General features: G+C 43.7%; 2 long non-coding RNA genes across 3 annotated transcripts; both read left to right on the top strand.

Moving 5' to 3' along the window:
* The first annotated feature begins 6 nt into the window (after positions 1–6).
* LOC139040966 (uncharacterized) lies at positions 7–13565 on the top strand. Of its 2 annotated transcripts, none has more exons than XR_011495299.1 (5): positions 7–841; positions 2050–2222; positions 8580–8808; positions 8914–13172; positions 13258–13565. It is a non-coding gene; the product is annotated as an uncharacterized lncRNA (long non-coding RNA). The 2 variants fall into 2 exon arrangements; XR_011495298.1 differs by having other exon boundaries at positions 15–841; positions 12784–13172.
* Positions 13566–13614: 49 nt separating this feature from the next.
* Positions 13615–19341, top strand: LOC139040949 (uncharacterized). Its single transcript, XR_011495275.1, has 3 exons — positions 13615–15969; positions 16820–16908; positions 18190–19341. It is a non-coding gene; the product is annotated as an uncharacterized lncRNA (long non-coding RNA).
* The last annotated feature ends 231 nt before the right edge of the window (positions 19342–19572 follow it).

Here is a 19572-nt window from a genome sequence, read left to right as displayed (position 1 = left end):
CGCTCGACGGGCCGCCCCTTGACCTGGGCGCCTGGCCCCAGGCCCAAGTCGCGGGCGTCCTGCCCCTCCTGTCGCTGGGCCTGGGCCGTCCTCTGTGACCTGGAGCTGTTTGTGTTTGAGCTCCTGCCGGGTCTCGGAGGCTGTCGGTGGCCGTCTGCTCCAAATGGGCCGTCGCTTAGCTTCGGAGGCCCTGCCGCTGAGCGCGGCTGGTCCAGTGGGGCGGTCGCTCGCGCCCTCGTGGCCGGGCGTCGCTGGGATGCCCGTCGAGGCTTCGCGTCCCCCCTGGGCGGGCGGGGAGGCCTGCTCGCGGGGTTTCCATTTTGTCTCTTGCGCTCCCCGTTGTCTTCTGACTCGCTGGTTGGCTAGGACTTTAAATTAGCCGTTCAAGCAAGTGCGCCGTGTTTTAAAATGTAAACAGCGGAGCGGTCAGTACAGAAAACTTAGCAAGTACGGACAAATCCCACCTGTTTCCAATATCCTAAGACTAGTGTTGATGCGCGTTTCTTTCCAATGTTCTTAATTTTAATTAAAAATTTAAATTATTAAAGATTTCACACATTCAAAAGAAGTTACGTAACAAACACCCATGTACCACCCTCCCCCATTTGCCTCACTTCTCTCTCCTTTCTGTTTTGGTGAGGAAGATTGGCCCTGAGCTAACATCTGTGACAGTCTTCCTCCACTCTGTATAGGGATGCCACCACAGCGTGGGTTGATGAGAGGTGGGTGTGTCCGCACCAGGGACCTGAACCAGCGAACCCTGGGCGGCTGAAGAGGAGCGTGGGAACATAACCACCCTGCCGCCGGGATGGCCCCATCGCGTCTGGCTTGCTTGAAATAGGTATCAGTAAAGCATCCTTTCTTTCCCTCCCCATGGGAAATCATTGTCCTGAAGCTGGTGTGTATCATCCCACGCGTGTTCTCAGACTTTTTCTAGTGAATTTGTAGAAATAGTGTTTGCTAGCTGTTTTAGAATAGATAGCATCTGCTGTGCTGTGCAAACTTTGTTCTTACAGTTAGCTATAATGTGTTTGCTTTTAAAAATCTTTTTAAGGGTACATTCCGATCATTTTCAAAAGGGGGTTGGTGTTAATATCCTGAATTTCCTCATCCTCATCCACATCACCTAAGCGTCAACAGATATCAGTAGATAATCTCTGAGAGGAGAAATTGAATCTAACTTTAGTGGATATTTTTATTTCTTCAATTTAATTTAAAAAATCGACGTCATAATACACGCATATGGTAAAAAAGTCTTGAGGCTATGAAGTAATTGTGGAAGTTCTCCCTTTTATGCATTCTCCCTCAATCTCTTGCTAATCTTTTTTCAGTTGTATTGTGAATATCTTCCTAATTCAAATTATATTTCACTTCCTCTAAGGTTTCTTTTGGTGAATAAAATTCTTAGTTTTAATAGTCAAATTTGTCGGTCTTTATAGAAAGTGCCTTCTGTGTCTTGCTTAAGAAATCTTTCCCTGCCCTGAGGTCTAAAGATATTCCCTGTACTTTCTACTAAGAATGCTGACGTTTCTATCTTAACATTTACATCCTTGAACTATCTATCTGGGTTTTTTTTTTTTTTTTTTTTTTTGTAAACAGGTGTAAGGCAGGGAGATAATTTTATCTTTTTATAAATTGGTCATTTTTCGCTCGAGCCAATCGCTTGGGGATGCATCCACCTGGGGCCACTTCCAGTTATCTCCTTGAAGTTTTTCAGACTTCTACATGTGGCATGAGTTAGCCACAGGGCCAATTTGTGGTAATTAATTATTAGGTCAAGACTTACTTGAGAAAGGCACGGTCAAGACAAATTCCTTTGCCACTCCATCTGCATGGCAAAGTTTGTCTCTGATTTAGTTTTATTTTGGAAGTAGAGCCATTTGGAGTCGTGGCTTTATGCGGAGACCCCGCATTAAGTTTCCCACATTTGGCAAGCCCTGAGTTTTATTTACTGACCCCATGCCAGCTTCAAAGCAGAATCACAGAGTTGTTAGGATTTAGCAGAATCCGCCAAGGTGGAGTCAATTTTGTCATTCTGTTACCTCCAAGGCTTCCTGATTTGGCTCTGATTGAGGGGACGTGGCTTGAATACCGGCTCCAACATCTTCTCGCTGTGTGACTGAACTGCACAAGTTATTTAAACTCTCTGCACCCCATAAAGTAGAACCAAACGTCCCACCGAGAAGACTTCCGGCACATCGCATCGCGTGCTTCCATTTTCTGTGCGTAGTCCTGGGGGACGCAGTCTGAGGGCCTTTGGGTTCAGATAATGAAGTATGTGAGTGAATTGGTTTCGTAATTTCTCATTGAGAAGCTTTGTTCTTCGTTAGTTACTTCACTTCTTAGACTCTTTAACTCTGAAGATAAAATCTCTATACAGTGAGAAATATGCAAAGCATAATGAAGACATAACACTTTGCACTAAATATTAGCATCAAAATGCATGTGTGTATGTGAGAGATAGTTGGAAAGAATGATTAAAATGAGGAAAGTAAACTAGTAAGGAGACATTTAACAAGTCACTGTCAGAGCAGGAGCAATCATGCAGAAAAAGAATACACAAAAGCCTACTAGTTCTGAACAATACCTGGCACTCTTCTGAGGTTTAGGGGCATTTACAAACAGTAACTGTCCACTCGTTCCCTCAGATGGGTGGGTGGACGGCCGCAGGGGTGCATGGATAGATGCAGGGTGGGTACGTGGGTGGATGGGCAAATAGAGAAGGAGGCGCCGTGCCACACTGCTAAACAATATTCAAGTAAAGTAAATGAGAATCTTCACTGACAGGCTACTTAGAATACAAGGATAATTTACAAAGAGCATTTCTTTATGGACAGTATCCATTCGGCAAAACCTAGTTTTCAACCCCATCTCATCTATCCTATGCCCTCCTCCTCAATATTAGTTAACTATTATTAGTGTTTGGATTATCCTTTCATTTAAAAAACATTTTGTGTAAGTATCTGGGAATTTTTGCTTCTACCTTTTTGGTAATTTTACATGTATTTTATTGTACTTTTCCCACTTTTATTAAGCTTTTCCCACTATCTTTTCATTTTGAAAAACTTTAAACCTGTGGAAAAATTGTAAGAACATTAAACTTATACTCTACACTTTTCATTTAGTTTTGCCAGTCTTTAACATTTTGCTTCATCCATTTTATCTCTCTACCCACATGTGCTTTTTCATGAACGATTTGTGAGTTAAATTGCGGATGTCATGACGCTTTACCCCAAGTACTTCAACATCATCTCCCAAGAACAAGGACATTCTCCTACATAGCCATATAAAAAATTATTCACTCAGAAAACTTAACATTGATCCAATACTCTGTCTAATATGCAGTCCAAGTTTAATTTCCCCAATTTTTCCAATAATGTACTTGGTAGCTATTTTTTAAAAGTCTCTAGTTCAGTCAAGGAGCATGCACTGCATTTACTTGTCATGTCTCTAGTCTCTTTTAATCTAGAATCACTCTCTGTCGTTCTTCTAAAAATCTTTAATGACACTGATATTTTTGAGATATTTTAAATTCTTTACTGCGGGAAATTTCAAACATACAAAAGTAGAGCAGATCGTACAAATGAATGGCCGTATGCTTATTACACAGCTTCAGCAAATAGCAACTCATGAATTATCTTGTGTGAAAATAAACACAGACCACCCAAACGGGAACAAGCAAAGGCCATTTATTCTGACCTCGCTATATATAGCAAGGGAATCAGCCACCGTCACTTGTGTTTATCAGAGACTCAAAGGCAGGCGAAGGAGTGGGAAAACTTTACAGAGGAGGAAAGAGAAGGCTTCAGGTACGCCTGAAGGAGGAGGCTGTTTGCATGGGGAAGCCGTAGCTGGGCTAAGTAGAAGCAGGGCATTATCTGTGATTGGTTAGAGGTGAATATTTGGGCTTCTCCAGTTGGTTCTAAGTTGAAATTAAGGGCAAACACTAGGGAAGCTATCACTTATTAATCAAGTCTTGGCCAGTTGGTGTTCACTGCCGTAGAGTTTGTTTGGCTTCCTAGACTGAGTGCTGTGGACTGTGGGTCAGAGTTCCATTTTTGTCTTCGGTCTAGCCATTGCCCATTTGTACATTCAGTCTCTCAGTCCCGGCTCCTGGCCATCCTCTCATCGGTGAGAGGTTGACCGATTCAGGAAAAGCTAGAAATCTGGATCTGCTTAGAGATTGTTCAGTTGTCTTCACAGCCCACTGAACTGCAAGATCTTCTTGCCCTTTCTGTTGTATCACCCTGGAGATCATCTGATGAGGGAGTGACTGTATAGAAGCATTTAAGACTCTGGATAGAATGTGTCAAAAGAAAATTCAGAGAGTTTTACTTGAGAGAATATTTTATTGAGTTTGAAACAAGCTGTTTGCAAACAGAGGGACTGGCAAACAACAAGTGGCTTGGAGTCCTGCCCTCAGCAGTCGCGGCTCAGTTTCTAAAGCGAGAAGGAGCAAGTACATCGCTTTGTATTGTGACAGGCTCCTAGAAACTTAACATTCCTTTTAGGGTAGGAGTACTCCATAAGCTTACTTGTTTGTAGCTGATTAGCTAGGAAGCTGTAAGGTCACGCTGACATGAAAACTTAAGTCTTGGTTGAGGTCAGAGTCCGCCTTTCAGGAAAATCAGGCCAGTTTTAAGTTTTGGTTACGTGACTGTGAGCGTTTGGTCTAGGGGTATATTCAAACTGTGGACTCCATTTTGGTTTCTCTTTAACAAATGCAGTGGATCAGCGGCATGACCACTATGATAAAAACAAGAACAATTAATAATTACCGTAAGATGCTTTGGAACTGGGAATCCTAATCGCCCCACCCAGGCCAAGAGAACAAATTCCACAGGCCCTGAGGATCACTCTGAGAGGCAAATAGCTTTTTCCGTAAGGCGTTCTACAGCTTATTCCACCTTGTCCGTTTCATCGATCTAAGTACAACAGGAAGTATTAGCAGTGGCACAGACACCACCAAGACCAGTCAGCAAGAAATCTAGAGCAGGGCAACTGTCCATCACTACTCACGCCAATGAGTTGAGACTCATCTCTCCTACATCTAGGGCAGAGGTAGTATCATTAATAACTTCTGCCAGAGTTAGTGACAGGTTTCTTCCTATTTTCTACTTCTTTTCTTTTCTATTTTGTATTTGTCTTTTCTATTTGTATGGTTCTTCCGATGGGGCACTGCTCTGACTGTTCTCGTAAACGACGAGTCAGTAATTTCCCTGGGTAGTGTGCCTGAAAAAGCAAGAGTGGCCTCATTTTGGAGCTCATATCTGAGTCAGAATTTCCAGCCTTGGTGGTTTATAGAATTAGGATCTCTGTGCACAGACAAGTGTCAGAGTTTTATTCCTAAAGAGCGTGACATGTTGGTCTGAGACAAACAGGATCAGCTATTCTGGCCACAAAGGATGTAGTATCCAGTAGCGGTGCATGGAAATTCAGGAAAAATGACGTGAAGTTGGAACCAAGACCTTGCGTTAGCTGGGTTACACATTTGGCTCTCTTTTAGTCTCTTCTCAGTAGTATTTGGCCCATTGCTCTACGAAGGGGGTTGAATCCAAATTTAGAATTATCTTGGGTCAGTCAACAGGTTGTAATAATCGTCTGTCAAATCTCCTGTAAGCTTCTTCCGGGAGAGAGGAACGCTAGCAAAATCACAGATTGATGTGTTTAAGGTCAGTTGTCCATGATGGAGCAAATGGAAACACCATCAGCTGCAATACTGATGTTCTTATCGTGGGGGTCTTGTGATGGATGGCATATCCAGCAGTCAGTATGACTGAGGGCAGTGGTTACTGTTCAAGATAATCTAAGAATGGCATTAGAATGATACATTCTGACCTAACAATTATAGTAAGCAGGGGAGAAAAGAAATAGGGCTATTATAGGTGGAGGACAACAAGGGGTCTGGAGAAAATGAGAAAAATGATTACAAACAAGCAGACAAAAAATGAAACAGGAACTAGATAGGTGTCTTGGTCCAACAGTGGACCAAGAACTATCTGTGGTCAGGGGTCATCTGTTTGTTCCAAAGGTCTGGGCCAGCTGTCTGCTTTCCAAGATTTGCTTCCGGGGGATCTCGGAGAGTCCTGAGTTTGAGGTCCCATATTGGAGTAGCTTTCCAATTGTGTGCAATTCTGAATAGTTTTTTTAGTTGTGAAACATGAACCCCAGTGTTGACTCCTTGGGGTTTCACTGCTTACTTGTCAACAGCACCTGATAAAGGCCCTTCCAACAAGATTCAAGAGCAGTTTTCTCCAGTATCTCTTCCAGTCGATGAAATCTCCTGGTGGAAGCTTATGAAGAGGTTGTTTAGGAAGACATTGTGGGAAGGTGGTCTTCACTTTTGATGACAGAGGTGGCTATAGTACGTGAGTCCTTTGCAATATTTTGCCACATCTGCCGCAGTTGGCAGAGCCTAATGTAGTAGGTGAAATCTCTACATGCGTGGGCCTTCCAGTCACCAGCTCACAGGAAGATGAGCAGTGTGTCCCGGAGGGAGTAGACTGTCTGACCATAAGGGCTAGTGAGAGCGCCTTTGGCCAAGGGAGCTCAAGGGCTTTTGAAAGTTTTGCTAATTTTAATGTAAGTATGTGATTGATCCTTTCAAGCTTTCCAGAAATTGTAGTTTTTGAGTAAGAGAGAACACCTTACAAAGTCCTTTTATAATGGTTTCTGTAAAGTGTGTGTCTCAATCACCTGGTATTACAGTTGGGATGCCCCCAGGTTGCAAACACAAAATCAAGCAGCCTTTTAGTGACCGTAAAGGCTGTAGCTTTTAAGCAAGGAAATCTTTCAACTCATGCTGAGAACAGACATACAGCAAGTAAAACATATTCAAATCCCTTGGAGGGTGAAAGCTGGATGGTCCATCTGAAGGAGGTGAAAGGGCCCTTGAGGCTTTGGTTCCTGGCCACGTCACCTTTACAGTTTTTCCAGGGTTATGTTGTTGACAGGTGACGCATAATCTGAAAATAACCTCAGTTGTCTTTTAAAACTTTGTCCGTCAGTGTTGATTTAAGATAACCAATTTGTCGACTTCATGATGGATAGCTTCATGGATGAAGCCAGCTAATATCCATGCGAAATCATCTGGAGCCACCAAGTGGCCATCTTGAGAGAGCAGGAGATTATCTGACTGAAGGGCACGACCGGATTTTTGCATTCTTCCTTTTCAAAATCAGGGGCTAAATATTGACGTTTTATAATGTCCTCTTTGAGTCCCTCCAGAGATTTATCCTTCGAAGGCTCAGCTAGGATCGTAACTTTGGTTAAATTGGCTGGTTTGGTCAAACGATATGCTAGAGCATTTCCTTTCGCTTTCACATTCTCTCTTTTTACGTGGGCCTCAACCTGTATAAGAGCCTCTCTCTAGGAAGTAGGATTGTATCTAAAAGTTCCTTAACTTGTCCATGTTTCATGGGCTTTTCAGTAGAGATGAAAACCTCATAAAACATTTGTTTCCAAAGCATCCTCCTTTGTTTCTAAAGCATCCCAAAGTCATGTACTCCTCCCAAAGCTTGCCTGCTCTCAGTGGATACGTTGACTCTGAGGCCTTTGGCTAGTTGATAAGCTCTAGTAAGGCAGTAAGCTCTCCCATCTGGGCTGCTTTTTTCTCAGGTGTAGGACTGTACCCCAGAGGAGAGCTTCAATTAGTGGTGGCATATCCTGCTTGATAACCTCCCCTTGCAGTTTTGAGGTCTGACACATCAACAAATAATGTTAGGTCAGGGTTCTCAATGGGAGCCTCTGATGAACCTGAGCGAGGCACAGAAAGGTCCCCGAAGTGAGACAAGCCTGAGTTCCCCCTTCTGGTAGGGGCAGATGAGTGGCAGGGTTCCGGACACTGGAGCAGTGAATAGCAATGTGAGAGGGAGAATGTAACAAAACCTCCCGAGAGGTGAAAAGGCTGTTTGGGAGGTGCGTGTCCTCAGTCGCTGGAAATATCTGTGCTGCAGGAGGAACCATTAGGTCCGGTTAAGAGCCTAGAACTGGTGGAGCAGAGGCATCCAGTTTTGCACAGGCAGCTGCTGCCTTAGGACAAGGGGCTGAGCCTTTGCAGCCGGGCCCAGGGTACGGCTCCGGTAAGCAATGAGCGTTTGATGGTTCCCATGGAGCTGAGTTAAAACCCCCAGAGCTTGTCTCGGTCACTCATGGAAAGCTACATAAAATGGTGTTTTGCAGCTAGGGATGCATAGGGAAGGAGGCTGCCAAGAGCACAGCTTAGCTGGGAGAGAGAGAACTGAGCTGCCAGGGGTCAGAGCAGCCAAGTAAGGCAACAAGCCAGAAAGGACAGAGTTAACCCTTTAATCCCTCACTGAAATGGTCTAAGCAGGAGGTTGAACCCAGAGCCTCCCCACGCTCCATTTCTCTCGCGGAACAAGGTCAGGTACACGAGCGCTGACATGGGGGTCACTCACGGCTGAGGGAGAACAAAAGGCTCCAGCAGTTTTGGGGACCCTGGGGTGGGCAGAGGACGGAGGAGGAGGGAGAGGAGGAAGAGCTTGGAGTGGGAAAGTCCTAGATACTGGGTCAGCGTGAGGAAGAGTGTCTTCGTGGCTTCCTGCCTTTCCTCCCCACAGCCCCAGCCCGTGAGGACCCCTCAGCAGGGGCTCCTGAAGAAGACCTCTGCCCAAGGCCTCAGATAGAGACCTGTGGCTGTCAACACTGAGAAGAGCTTGACGGTCAGCGGAGCTGAGTCCTTGACGGCAGCTGCCTTTGGGGACCGCAGTGCGCGGCTGGGCGTTCTCTGAGTGGAGTCTTATCAGTCGGCTGCTTTTTTGGTGGACTGTATTCTCCTGTTCGCAAGAGGTAAATGGCTTGACACTTTGGATGTCTAAAAATGTTTTAAATTCTCCATCTGTCCGTAGTTTGCCTGGGTTATATTATCCTGAGTTTTAACTAATTTTCTTTCAGAATTTTTGAAGCAATTATCCATCGTCTTCTGGCCTCTAACATTGCTGGAGAACTGAGATGCCATTCTGATTCCCATTCCTTTTCTTTTTCTTTTTCTTTTCTTTTTGAGGAAGATTAGCTCTGAGCTAACTGCTGCCAATCCTCCTCTTTTTGCTGAGGAAGACTGGCCGTGAGCTAACATCCATGCCTGTCTTCCTCCACTTTTTATACGTGGGACGCCTACCACAGCATGGCTTTTGCAAGCAGTGCCATGTCCGCACCTGGGATCCGGACCGGAGAACCCAGGGCCGCCGAGAAGCAAACGTGCGAACTTAACTGCTGTGCCACCGGGCCGGGCCCCATTCCTTTTGTTTTCAGCCTTTATTTTTTAGAGCAGATTCATGGCAAAATTGAGCTGTGAGTTTCCATATAGCATCATCTTCCCGCACACGACACAACACGGCCTCCCCCATGCTGCGCCAGAGTGGAACATCTGTTAGCAATTAGTGAACCTACAGCGACACATCACTATCACCCAATGTCCATGGTTTACATTATGGTTCACTCTTAGTACTGTCCATTCTCTGGCTTTTAACAAGGTTATACTACCCGCTATTGGAGCATCACACAGAATAGGTTTCCATCCCTTTTATGTGTTAGCTTCTTGTTCTGTCTCTGTAGATGTTTTGCACCTTCTCTCTGTCCTTTAGTGTCCTGAGAAAATGCCAGTGTAATTTTCTTTTATCTACTGCATGGGGCAGTCAGTGTGCCTTCTCTATGTAAAAGCACAGGCCCTTTCAATTCTGGGAAATGTCTTCAACTATTTCTTTGATAATTTCCTCCCCCACATTTTCTCTGCTCTTATTTTCTGAAATCTCTGTTAGTTGATTGCTGTATTCCTGTGGTGAATCTTCTAGACTGTTCTTATATTTTTTCTTCTTTTTCTTTCCTATTTTACAAACCTTTTACTTTTTGAATATTCTTTTTTATAATCTATTCTTAGTTCATGAATGTAGTATCTTCTCTTATCTTTCAGAAGACATGAATTAGCCTTTTGACGTTTTCTTCTGTTTACTACACTGCTTCTATTTTCACAGATTTCTTTTTTCTCTTTTACGCTAGAGAGTTTCTTGCAATATCTGCTTATTATATGTGGCTTTTTCTGTGTGAGAGCTGATCTCTAAAAAACTTGATTGGCAGGTTTGTGAGCAGGGGTTTAATCTTGTTGACTCAAGGGCTATGTTGTAAAATAATCTGTCTCAATAGTTCGCCAGCTTTAACCACGGCAAAATCACCTGGAGCTCAAGTTTCAAAACATAGACTACTGACCTGCCACCCCTCCCTGTCTTTAGAGTGGAGCCTTGTTCCGAAGCGTTGTTCATCACCCAGGAAACTCAGTGGGCAAGCCCTTTCTCCCCAATGTCAGGGTCAGTGTTTTTGTTTGTTTGTGTTTTCTTGAATGAATCAGTTTCACCTGAGAAGAACTGTCGACTTTTCTGCCTGAAAGGTACAAACCTGTGTCCCAGGATTCTGTGAGCAAGTGGGGACAGATGAGTTGTATTGATCCCCTTGTTTGCTCTTGGTCCTCTTTGCTCTTACAGCGCCATTGACCCAGAATCCAGAACCTTCTGGCTCTTCCAGTCTTTTTCAGATAGGCCTTTGGTCAGGCTCAGGAGCAGCATGGGGGTGGGAGGACATCTTTCTGCCTCTCATATAGCCTTTCAGCTCATTCTTCTATGCTCATCCCCACTTTCAGAGGTACTTGATGCCTCTCATTTCTGAGGCAGATTGGGATTCTACAGAAAAAATCAGCCTTCTTCAAAGCTTAGCTTGCAGCTTTTTCTGGTCTTCATCAAATGCCACACTTTCATCTTCTTTCTAGCTTCCAGTGTATATATATGTACACACACACAATATATGTATACACACACACACACATATATATATATAGCTGCCTTCTTTCCACCCATTCTTTATCCTTGTGCCTTTATGTATTGTAATAATCTCTGTACTGTCATTTTAGAGGGATTTTGGCAGAGCGTCTGATAAATGCCGTGTGTTTCAATCTGTCATTTTTTGAGGCCTTTCGTGTTTCATATTTTGGATCTTGCCTCATGCTTGACGAATAGTTTGGTACAGAATTTGAAGTTTAAATAACAGAATTTAAAGTTTCTGTAGAATTTAAAGTTTAAATAATATTTAAATTATATTTTATATATAATGCTAATGATACATGTCCAAGTTGGAACTCTAGAGTCTATGTTAAATGCTTCCAGTCTTTAAAAATGGGAGGAGATACATGAACCACGAAGTGAACACATGCCCTTAGAAGAAGAGCAATGCCCCTCCCGCAAGACAAAGTAAAATGGGGCATAAATAACTTCTGTAAAGGAAATTTTAAATGGTTGAAATTTTGCATTACACCAACAGCTGATGGTTAAGGGAAAGTAAAATAAAATGAAAGTTGGGCAAGAGAATTAGACATGAGGGAAGAAGCAGCCCCACGCAGTGGGCAGCATGGTGCACAGGCCTGGGGAGCCGCCTGGATCGGGCTTCCAGAGAGGCTGGTCAGCCCTTTGCCCCAGCCGCCGCCTCTCATCCTCCAAATGGCTTCTGAGAAAGCCTGAGTATCAGCTGTGGGGACATACCTTTACCTCTCTGAAGCAATAAACATTTAAAACTTTAGCTCAATCAAGAGATTCAATTAGACTGCTGTAGGCAAGACAAAGACTCTTTCTATTTTACTCAGCATTTATAAACTTCTCTTTTGTAATTTTTTTTTTTAATTTTTTGAGGAGGATTAGCCCTCAGCTAACATCTGCCACCAATCCTCCTCTTTTTGCTGAGGAAGACTGGCCCTGAGCTAACATCTGTGCCCATCTTCCTCAGCTTTATATGTGGGACGCCTGCCACAGCGTGGCTTGATAAGCAGTGTGTAGGTCCTCCTGGGGATCCGACCCAGCGAACCCAGGCCAATGAAGCAGAACATGCGAACTTAACCGCTGTGCCAGGGGGCTGGCCCCAGCATTTGTGTACTTCTAATGAATACTTCCCTTGTGGTGATCTGAAGCATAGATAAGTTAAATAGCTTCTCCCAGTTTCAGTTTCCTGATGTGGATAAGACAGCACCCTGTTGCCTGACAGGGACCTGCAGCGAGAAAGCCCCCCAGAAATCCCAGCTTGTTGAAGGGGAGCAGGTAGTCTCCCTCCCAGACAGCCCCACTGCTCCTTGCCTGTCTCTTCTGCCCTAGGCAGGTTTTCCAGAGAGGATCGCTTTCTCCTGAGGGCATCCTCCCTGGGCGGGGAGAGACCGGAACCGCCCCCCAAATCATTGCGGGGTGGGGGGAACCTTTTGGGAACTTGGAGGGACAGAGGGCCCCCAGGAGGTCTGCAGGTGGAGGGCGAGCTTTCCTGGCACTTGGAAGTGAAGGCCAGAGGTGGGATGCAGAGATGCACAGAGCAGTGCAGGCCGGTGCCCTGCAGCCAGCCTGGCTCAGGTTGGCAGAATGCCTGTCCCACCGTCTGGGTCGCTTCTCCGGGTGGCGGGGGACGTGCGAGGTCCTGACGCCAGCTGGAGATCAAAATGGGCAAGTGGCCAGAGCCAACTGGTATTCCTCAGAGGTCTTGAGAGCTGGAAGGCTTCAAGAAGGTCTTACTGGACTAGTCAAGGCTACCCTGGTGGGTGCAGTATTTGGTGAGTGAAATCGCGTGGGTGCCCTGGGAAGGGCCCACTCTGATGCTACCACTGCCCTCATGCTCCCTCCTGCCCACATTCCCTGCCACAGCTGGTGCTGCCTGGACCTCCTGCCAGTGACGCTGGCTCTTTCCTCACAGCCTCGCAGGGCCTGGGATCCAGCTGTCTGGACCTGAGCATGCCCTCCCCCCACACAGGCCCAGTGGAGTCCACCTCCCCAAAACAGAGCCCCGAGTCAACACTTTGATCCAGGTGGACGGCAGCTTCGAGGACACCCTGGAGATCACCACCTACAGAGCGAAGCTACTCAGGGAAGTGACCCAATGGATTATCCAAGAGTTGGTCAAGTGGCACTGATGCCGCCAGGCCCGAAGCAAGAGGCTTGGGTGCGGGGGACAGGGCCTTTGTACAAGCAGGCTCCAGTGGGAGGGCAGGTTTGTTCCTCCCCCTCAGAACTCTTCCACAAAAACTGGAACCCTGACTCCTGAGCCGGGAGGATCGTTTAGTATCAGTATATCCCACGGGTGGACGACCGAGGACCGAGTTCTGCAAGTGGGAAGAGCTGTGGCCTCCCCGGCTTGAGGAGGTGTGCGATGTGGCTGTCACGTGCCTATTTTAAAATGTCAGGTCGCACGCCTTTAATTCTAATTTCGCTGTTCTCTCTTGTGCAGGGAAGCGCAGACCTGAGGAGGCCAGGAAAACCCTGGAAGCTGACTCTGGGACAAACAGAATGCTGTTGCCCACTGACTGTGAAGGCCACCGCCCACTGTGCAGGCGAGCAGGGCTGCAAGTCCAAGGTTGACCTGTTCCGGTTCTGGAAGTTGGAGAAAACAAGAATGCACTGGTCCCCGCCTTGTTTGGGCTTTCCTTGTTTATTGGCGCGCACAGATTTATTTCAGGGCTGATCACCAATGTAAAGAGACGGAGAAGCGCAGCTCTGTGCAGATGGACTGGAGGGAAAGTGCGCGGTTTCCCTGGAGGTGGAGGTGGAGGTGGAGGTGGGGTGGGAGGGAGATGGGAGAATTGGCCTAGAGTCACCGCGACCCGGGCTCCATGGTGCCCCACTTTTTAGTTTTAATTTGCTCATCATTAGTGCTTTGTGTATCTCCATTAAAAATGTTTAGTATTTTGAAGTCATCAAGATATTTTCTGACATTGTGTTCTAAGAAGAAATTTTGATTTGCCTTTCATAGTCCCGTAATACAATTGACATTAATTTTTTGTGAACAGTGTGAGATAGAACTTAGCTCCCTTTTCTTCTGTAGACACACCCTGTATGTTCCAGCATACCATTGCTGTGCTTGTGTAGTGCCGCCTTTGTCAACATGAAGTGAATATGAATACGCACATGGCATATTGTTATACTCCGTTCATTGGCACGTTTGTCCATTCTTACATCAAAACCATAATGTTTTAATTCCTGTAGTTTCATCATAATATTTGAAAACCTAGAGAAAGTCCTGATGCCTTATTCTTTTTCAAGGGTGTCTTGAATATTCCTCACCTTTTGAATATTCATATAAATTGCAGAATCCACTTGCCAAATTCCACTAAACAGTTAAAATTGTGGTTAGGATTCCTTGAATCTACAGATCAAGTTGTGGAGAATTGGCATGTTACGGTACTTAATCTTTTAATGCATGAACTTGGTGTCTTTAGCCATTTATTTAAGTATTCTTTACTTTCTCTCAGCAACATTTTAGAATCTCTATATAAGGGCCTTGCATATGCGTTGTTAGCCTTAACCCTTAATCTTTGCTATTTTTGATGCTTTTAAAGTAAAATTTTTAAAAATTCACTTTTCACTACTGGTACATAGAAATAAAATTTATTTGAATATACTGGTCTTTAATCAAGCAATTTTGAGCAACTGACATTAATTTTAATAATTTAACTGTAGATTCTTTTGGATTTTCTATATAACAAATTATATCATCCATAAATACCAGGAGTGTTACATCTCTCCTTTAAATCTTTATACTTTTTGTGTTAGATATAAAATATGGGTGTAGAATCTTTTTCCGCATTAGTTAAGACCTCCAGTATACTACTGAACAGGGGTAATGACAGTGGGCAACCTTTCATTATTGCCAATAACAGAGGGAAAGCTTTCAACATTACACCTTTAAATAAAATGTTTTTGGATGTATGTAGAGGCTTCAGTTGACTAACATTTTATCATTATCTGTGTTCCCGTTGTTCATTACATGTCCTACTTTGTAGCAATGACTGTTTTCCTTTGGTTCTACCAATTATTAGGTGTATATAATTTAAAATTGTTTTTCTTTGAATAGAATCCTCTATCTTACCAAGTCTTCCTTTTTATCAGCAGTAATGTTTCTTGCCTTACAATCTACTTTGATATTAACACTTCTATCTGTTCGTTTGGGTGTAGAGTTTACATACGATATGCTTTCTCGTACTTTTAACTTTTCTGTATTCTTCATATTTAGACAGATTTCTTTGAAAACCTGTCTATATTTCATTTTAAGGGAAGCATTTAGTCTCTTTTCAGTTGATGTAGTTATTGACCTATTTGAAGTTAACTCTTTGTTTGCTGTGCCTTTTTTTATTTTAATTTTTTTTAAAGATTTTGTTTTTTCCTTTTTCTCCCCAAAGCCCCCCAGTACATAGTTGTGTATTCTTCGTTGTGGGTCCTTCTAGTTGTGGCGTGTGGGACGCTGTCTCAGCGTGGTTTGATGAGCAGTGCCATGTCCGCGCCCAGGATTGGAAACAGCGAAACACTGGGCCGCCTGCAGCGGAGTGCGAGAACTTAACCACTGGGCCACGGGGCCAGCCCCTGCTGTGCCTTTTCTATGTATTGATTTCTCCCTCTCTTTGTATTGATTTAATTTCTAAAATTTTTCTTCTGTTAGTTTTCAAGTTATAAATATGATTTTTATTACTTTACTGGTTTCCCTACTTTATCAAAGTCTCAAGTTAATTGGTACTTATGCTTTTTTCCTAGAGAGTTCCTATTTACCTCTTCCTGACTTCTAGGTTATTATTGTTGTGTGCAGTATTTAAATTATACATATGTTTAAAGCCATTACATATTATCATTGTTTTATATGTCCTTTATTTATTTGGAGCTACCCACATACTTATTAATCTATGCCTCATTAATCCCTAATCCGCTTTTGCTTCTCCATCCTGCTATCTGGGACGTCCCCTGTCTTCCTAAAACATAGCCCTTGCTATTAACCTTTAGCTTGCTGTGTTAATGACGCATCTCAGGGGCTTTTTTCTATAAACGTTTTCATTCCTCTTCTGAAAGATATTTTTGCTTGGTATATAACTCAACTTTGTCCTTATATCTTTCAGCACATTAAAGCTGTCTTTCCATTGTGATCCAGCTTCCATTTTGGCTGTTGAGAAATTAGGTATAAGTTTGAGTTTTTCTTCTTTGATGTAATCTTTCTTTTACTCTCTCTTTCTCCCTTCCTTTCCTTTCCCCTCCTTTTCTCCTTCTTTCCTTTCTTCCTGTTTTACTTATTTTTTCCCCTTTCTGACTGCCATCAAGTTTTCGCTTCGTCTTTTTCTTTTTCATATTTTTGTGATTTTTTTATAATAATAAGTATAGGTGGGGAATTCTTTTTTTGTCATGTATGCAATCCATTGAACTTATTGATTCTGTGAAGTCATTCGTCAGTTTTAAAATTCGTAGTCATTTTCAATTCAAATGTTGCTTCTACCCGTTTCTATCTTTAACTTCTGGGATTATCATTATATCCATTTTAGAATTTTTTAGTATATTCTCATGTGCTCTCTCTCTCTTCTCTCTTCAAAATTTGCCTCTTTGGGCTTTTTTTCCCTTTCTTTTCTGGTATTTATCCTACTCACTAATGTTTCTTTATTTGTGTCTAAGATGTGCACTTTCAAACATGTCCACTGAGTTCTTAATATTATTTACTTTTCAGTTCTAGAATTTTTTATTTAGTTCTTTTCTAAATTCGCTTTGTCCTTTGAAAGCTGCGTTCTATTTCTCTGTCAAAACATTTAAACTTATTTTGTGTTTGTGTGAATCTAGTGAGCATAATTCCATGGAGCTAGTATTGGGAGTTCAGCTGAGCTGAGAGAGAGGTTGCTGAGCTGTCAGATGTCAGAGTAGCCAATTAAAACAACAAGCCAAAGAGGGAAGAGCTTAGTCTTTAATCACTCACTGTGACGGTGGAAGCAAGAGACAGAAACCGGAGAATAGACTGACTCCCCTCATTTTATTTTCTCCCATAGGGTGGCAGCACACTGGTCCTGGCCAGGTGACTCAGCACATACATGAGGGTCATCACACTGTTGAAGGAGTCCAAAAAGCGTTCTGGCAGGTTTGTGGACCCTGAGGCTGAGGAGAGGATGCGGGAGAAGGGCCAGGAGTGGAAAAATTCGGGATGCTCAGTCAGAGTGCAGAAAATTGTCTTCAAGGTTCTCCTCTTCCCCCGTAAGGAGACCTCAGCGGAAGCGCCTGAGGAAGACCTCTGTCCAAGGCCTCAGATAAAGAGACCTGGGAATGGCAGCACCAGGGCTAGGAATGCAAACATGGAACAGCATGCCTAGCCAGATGAGGCCTGTCACATAAAGCCTTTGTAATTTCCATGGTCGGGCCTGAAAAATTACACATAGTGTCTTAGTCCGTTCAGGCTGCTATCACAAATTACCACTGACTGGTTGAACTAAACAACAGGCATTTCTCTCTCACGGTTCTGGAGCTGGAAGTTCCAGATCAAGGTGCCCAAGATCAAGGCGCTGGCAGATTCACTGTCTGGTTAAGACCTGCTTCCTGGTTTATAGACAACCATCTTCTCACTATGTCCTGTCCTGGCAGAGGGGGGGCGGGGGGTCTGGTTCCTTCCTCTTCTTATAAGGGCACTAATTCTATCCCTGGGGCTCCACCGTCATCTAAACCCAATTAACTAAAAGGTCCCATCCCCAAATGCCATCACATTGGGGATTGGGGCTTCAACATAAGAATTGGAGGGGACACAAACATTAAGTCCATCACATATGGGTTTTCAACAGGAGTTGGACTCCTCAGCTAGTGCCTAGTAATTCTGATGTCGGGAGTCGTTGCTTGTCTAGTGCTATTATGGGTTGTTACTTCTGGTCTTGTTTATATTATTTTCTCCTTATGAGCCTATTTATCTTTGGCTATGAGCTACGTATTTCACTTTCAAAATTGCTTGTAGAAATAATTTGAGGCCTAGAATTATTTTCCCCTTCTTAAGGTGGCACCATCAATCTGGAATCTCCTTAATCCAATTTTAAGGACTCAGATTTTTGTGGGCCAACAAGAGAGCTCAAAGTTGGGTTGCAGCCCTTACGAGGGCTTAATTATTTCTGGTTCACTTTTATTTCTAAAATGTGGCTGTTCAGAGTCCCACTCCAAATTCCTGGGAAGGGGCTTACCAAAACGCCAGTCTCAGTAGGCTCTGGACTGAAACCTTTGTCCCCCTAACCTCTTCCATCTGCCAAAAATGTAAGGTAGCCTCTCATCAGCCTCTACTGGGTTTGCAAATGGCCGTGAGGCGAAGGCAGTTGCCAAATGTCAGGTTCTGCTCTCTGGATTTCTATTCTACCTGAGACCCTGGCCTATTAATTCTTCATTACAGCTGAGGCTCCAAAATGCCTGCCAGCAGATGTTTCTGTATAAAAACAGAAAGAGAAAGAGAAAGAGAGAGAGCTCACGTTGCCTGGTTCCTGTATGCAAAAGTTTCAACTACCACGGCTTAAAGAAGACCAGTAGTCCCACAAGGTGGTTTTCATGTCCGTGACCCCAGTGTAGAAACTGTGCTGCTGCCTGTTCAAAGTTTCTGCTACCTGTTCAGTCTGCAGATCACTAGCTAGATCACGAAGGCACATCATGATCAGTGACAACAGTGATCTGTCGGTGGTTACTCAGGGCATATCTGTTTTTCACGTCACACAGACGACAAAATGTATTGTTTTGTTGCCATCTTGTCTCCCCCCTGAAATGGATAATCGAAAGAGGGAATTGCCCAAGAAAGATGGAAATGCAGCAAAGAAGTGAAAAGTGATGATGCGAGAAGTGAGCTTGGATGTGATTAGGAGACAGCTGAGCAGGGGTATGATGATGCTGTTTGAGACACTGTAGGTGTGTGACCAGAGGAGCTTCATGAAGGCGAGCTTACCAACATGAACGAGCCCAGGCTGAAGACGTCCCAGGGGAGGTGACGCTGGTGAAAACTTGGACGTTAAGGGAACTCTGAAACATCGCAGGACAGTGAAAGTGCGAAGAATGCAATGTTGAAAGCTGATCAAAAGTTAGAAAGGACTAGGGCAATCCATCAAGTCATAGAAAATATACAATGCGAAGAGGCAAGCACTGTTGAAACTGCTCTTTTTTATTGAGGTAACGTTGCTTTATAGCATTGTGTGGATGTCAGGTGCACAGCATTATATTTCACTTTCTGTATTGATTACATCGTGTTCCCCACCAGAAGTCTAGTTGCCATCCGTCGTTGTACCCATGTGCCCTTTTACCCTCCCTCAACCCCGTTCCCCTCTGGTAACCATCAGTTGGTTCTCTGTGTCTATGTGTTTGGTTGTTTATCTTCCACACACGAGTGAAATCATATGGTATTTCTCTTTCTCTGTGTGACTTATTTCTCTTCGCGTAATACCCTCGAGGTCCATCCGTGTTGTCACAAATAGCAAGATGTCAAACTACTCTTAATATGATTTGTTTTTTAAAAATCACATTTAATTCTCAGTGTTTTTACTTACAGTATACTAAATAAATATCAGCCTTGCTATTTTTAAGTTTTCTATGTATTTTAAATTGCAAGTAAGAGAGTTTTTAATGTTTTGATGAAAAAATTTGGATGTCACTGGACAAGGGTATTTTCCCCATTGATTGATCAGATTGCCTTGTTCAGTTTCAGCTTGCACAGTAGTTTTTCTGGTCCTGCAGCATCCTTCCAAGTGAGGATTGTGTGTGTCTGCAGTTGTGTCAATAATATTGCACCATAACA

Source organism: Equus asinus, chromosome 18 (genome assembly GCF_041296235.1).
Source record: "Equus asinus isolate D_3611 breed Donkey chromosome 18, EquAss-T2T_v2, whole genome shotgun sequence".
Taxonomy (NCBI): domain Eukaryota; kingdom Metazoa; phylum Chordata; class Mammalia; order Perissodactyla; family Equidae; genus Equus; species Equus asinus.
Note: the sequence above shows the minus strand (reverse complement) of the source record. Positions and strands in the feature narration are given on the sequence as shown.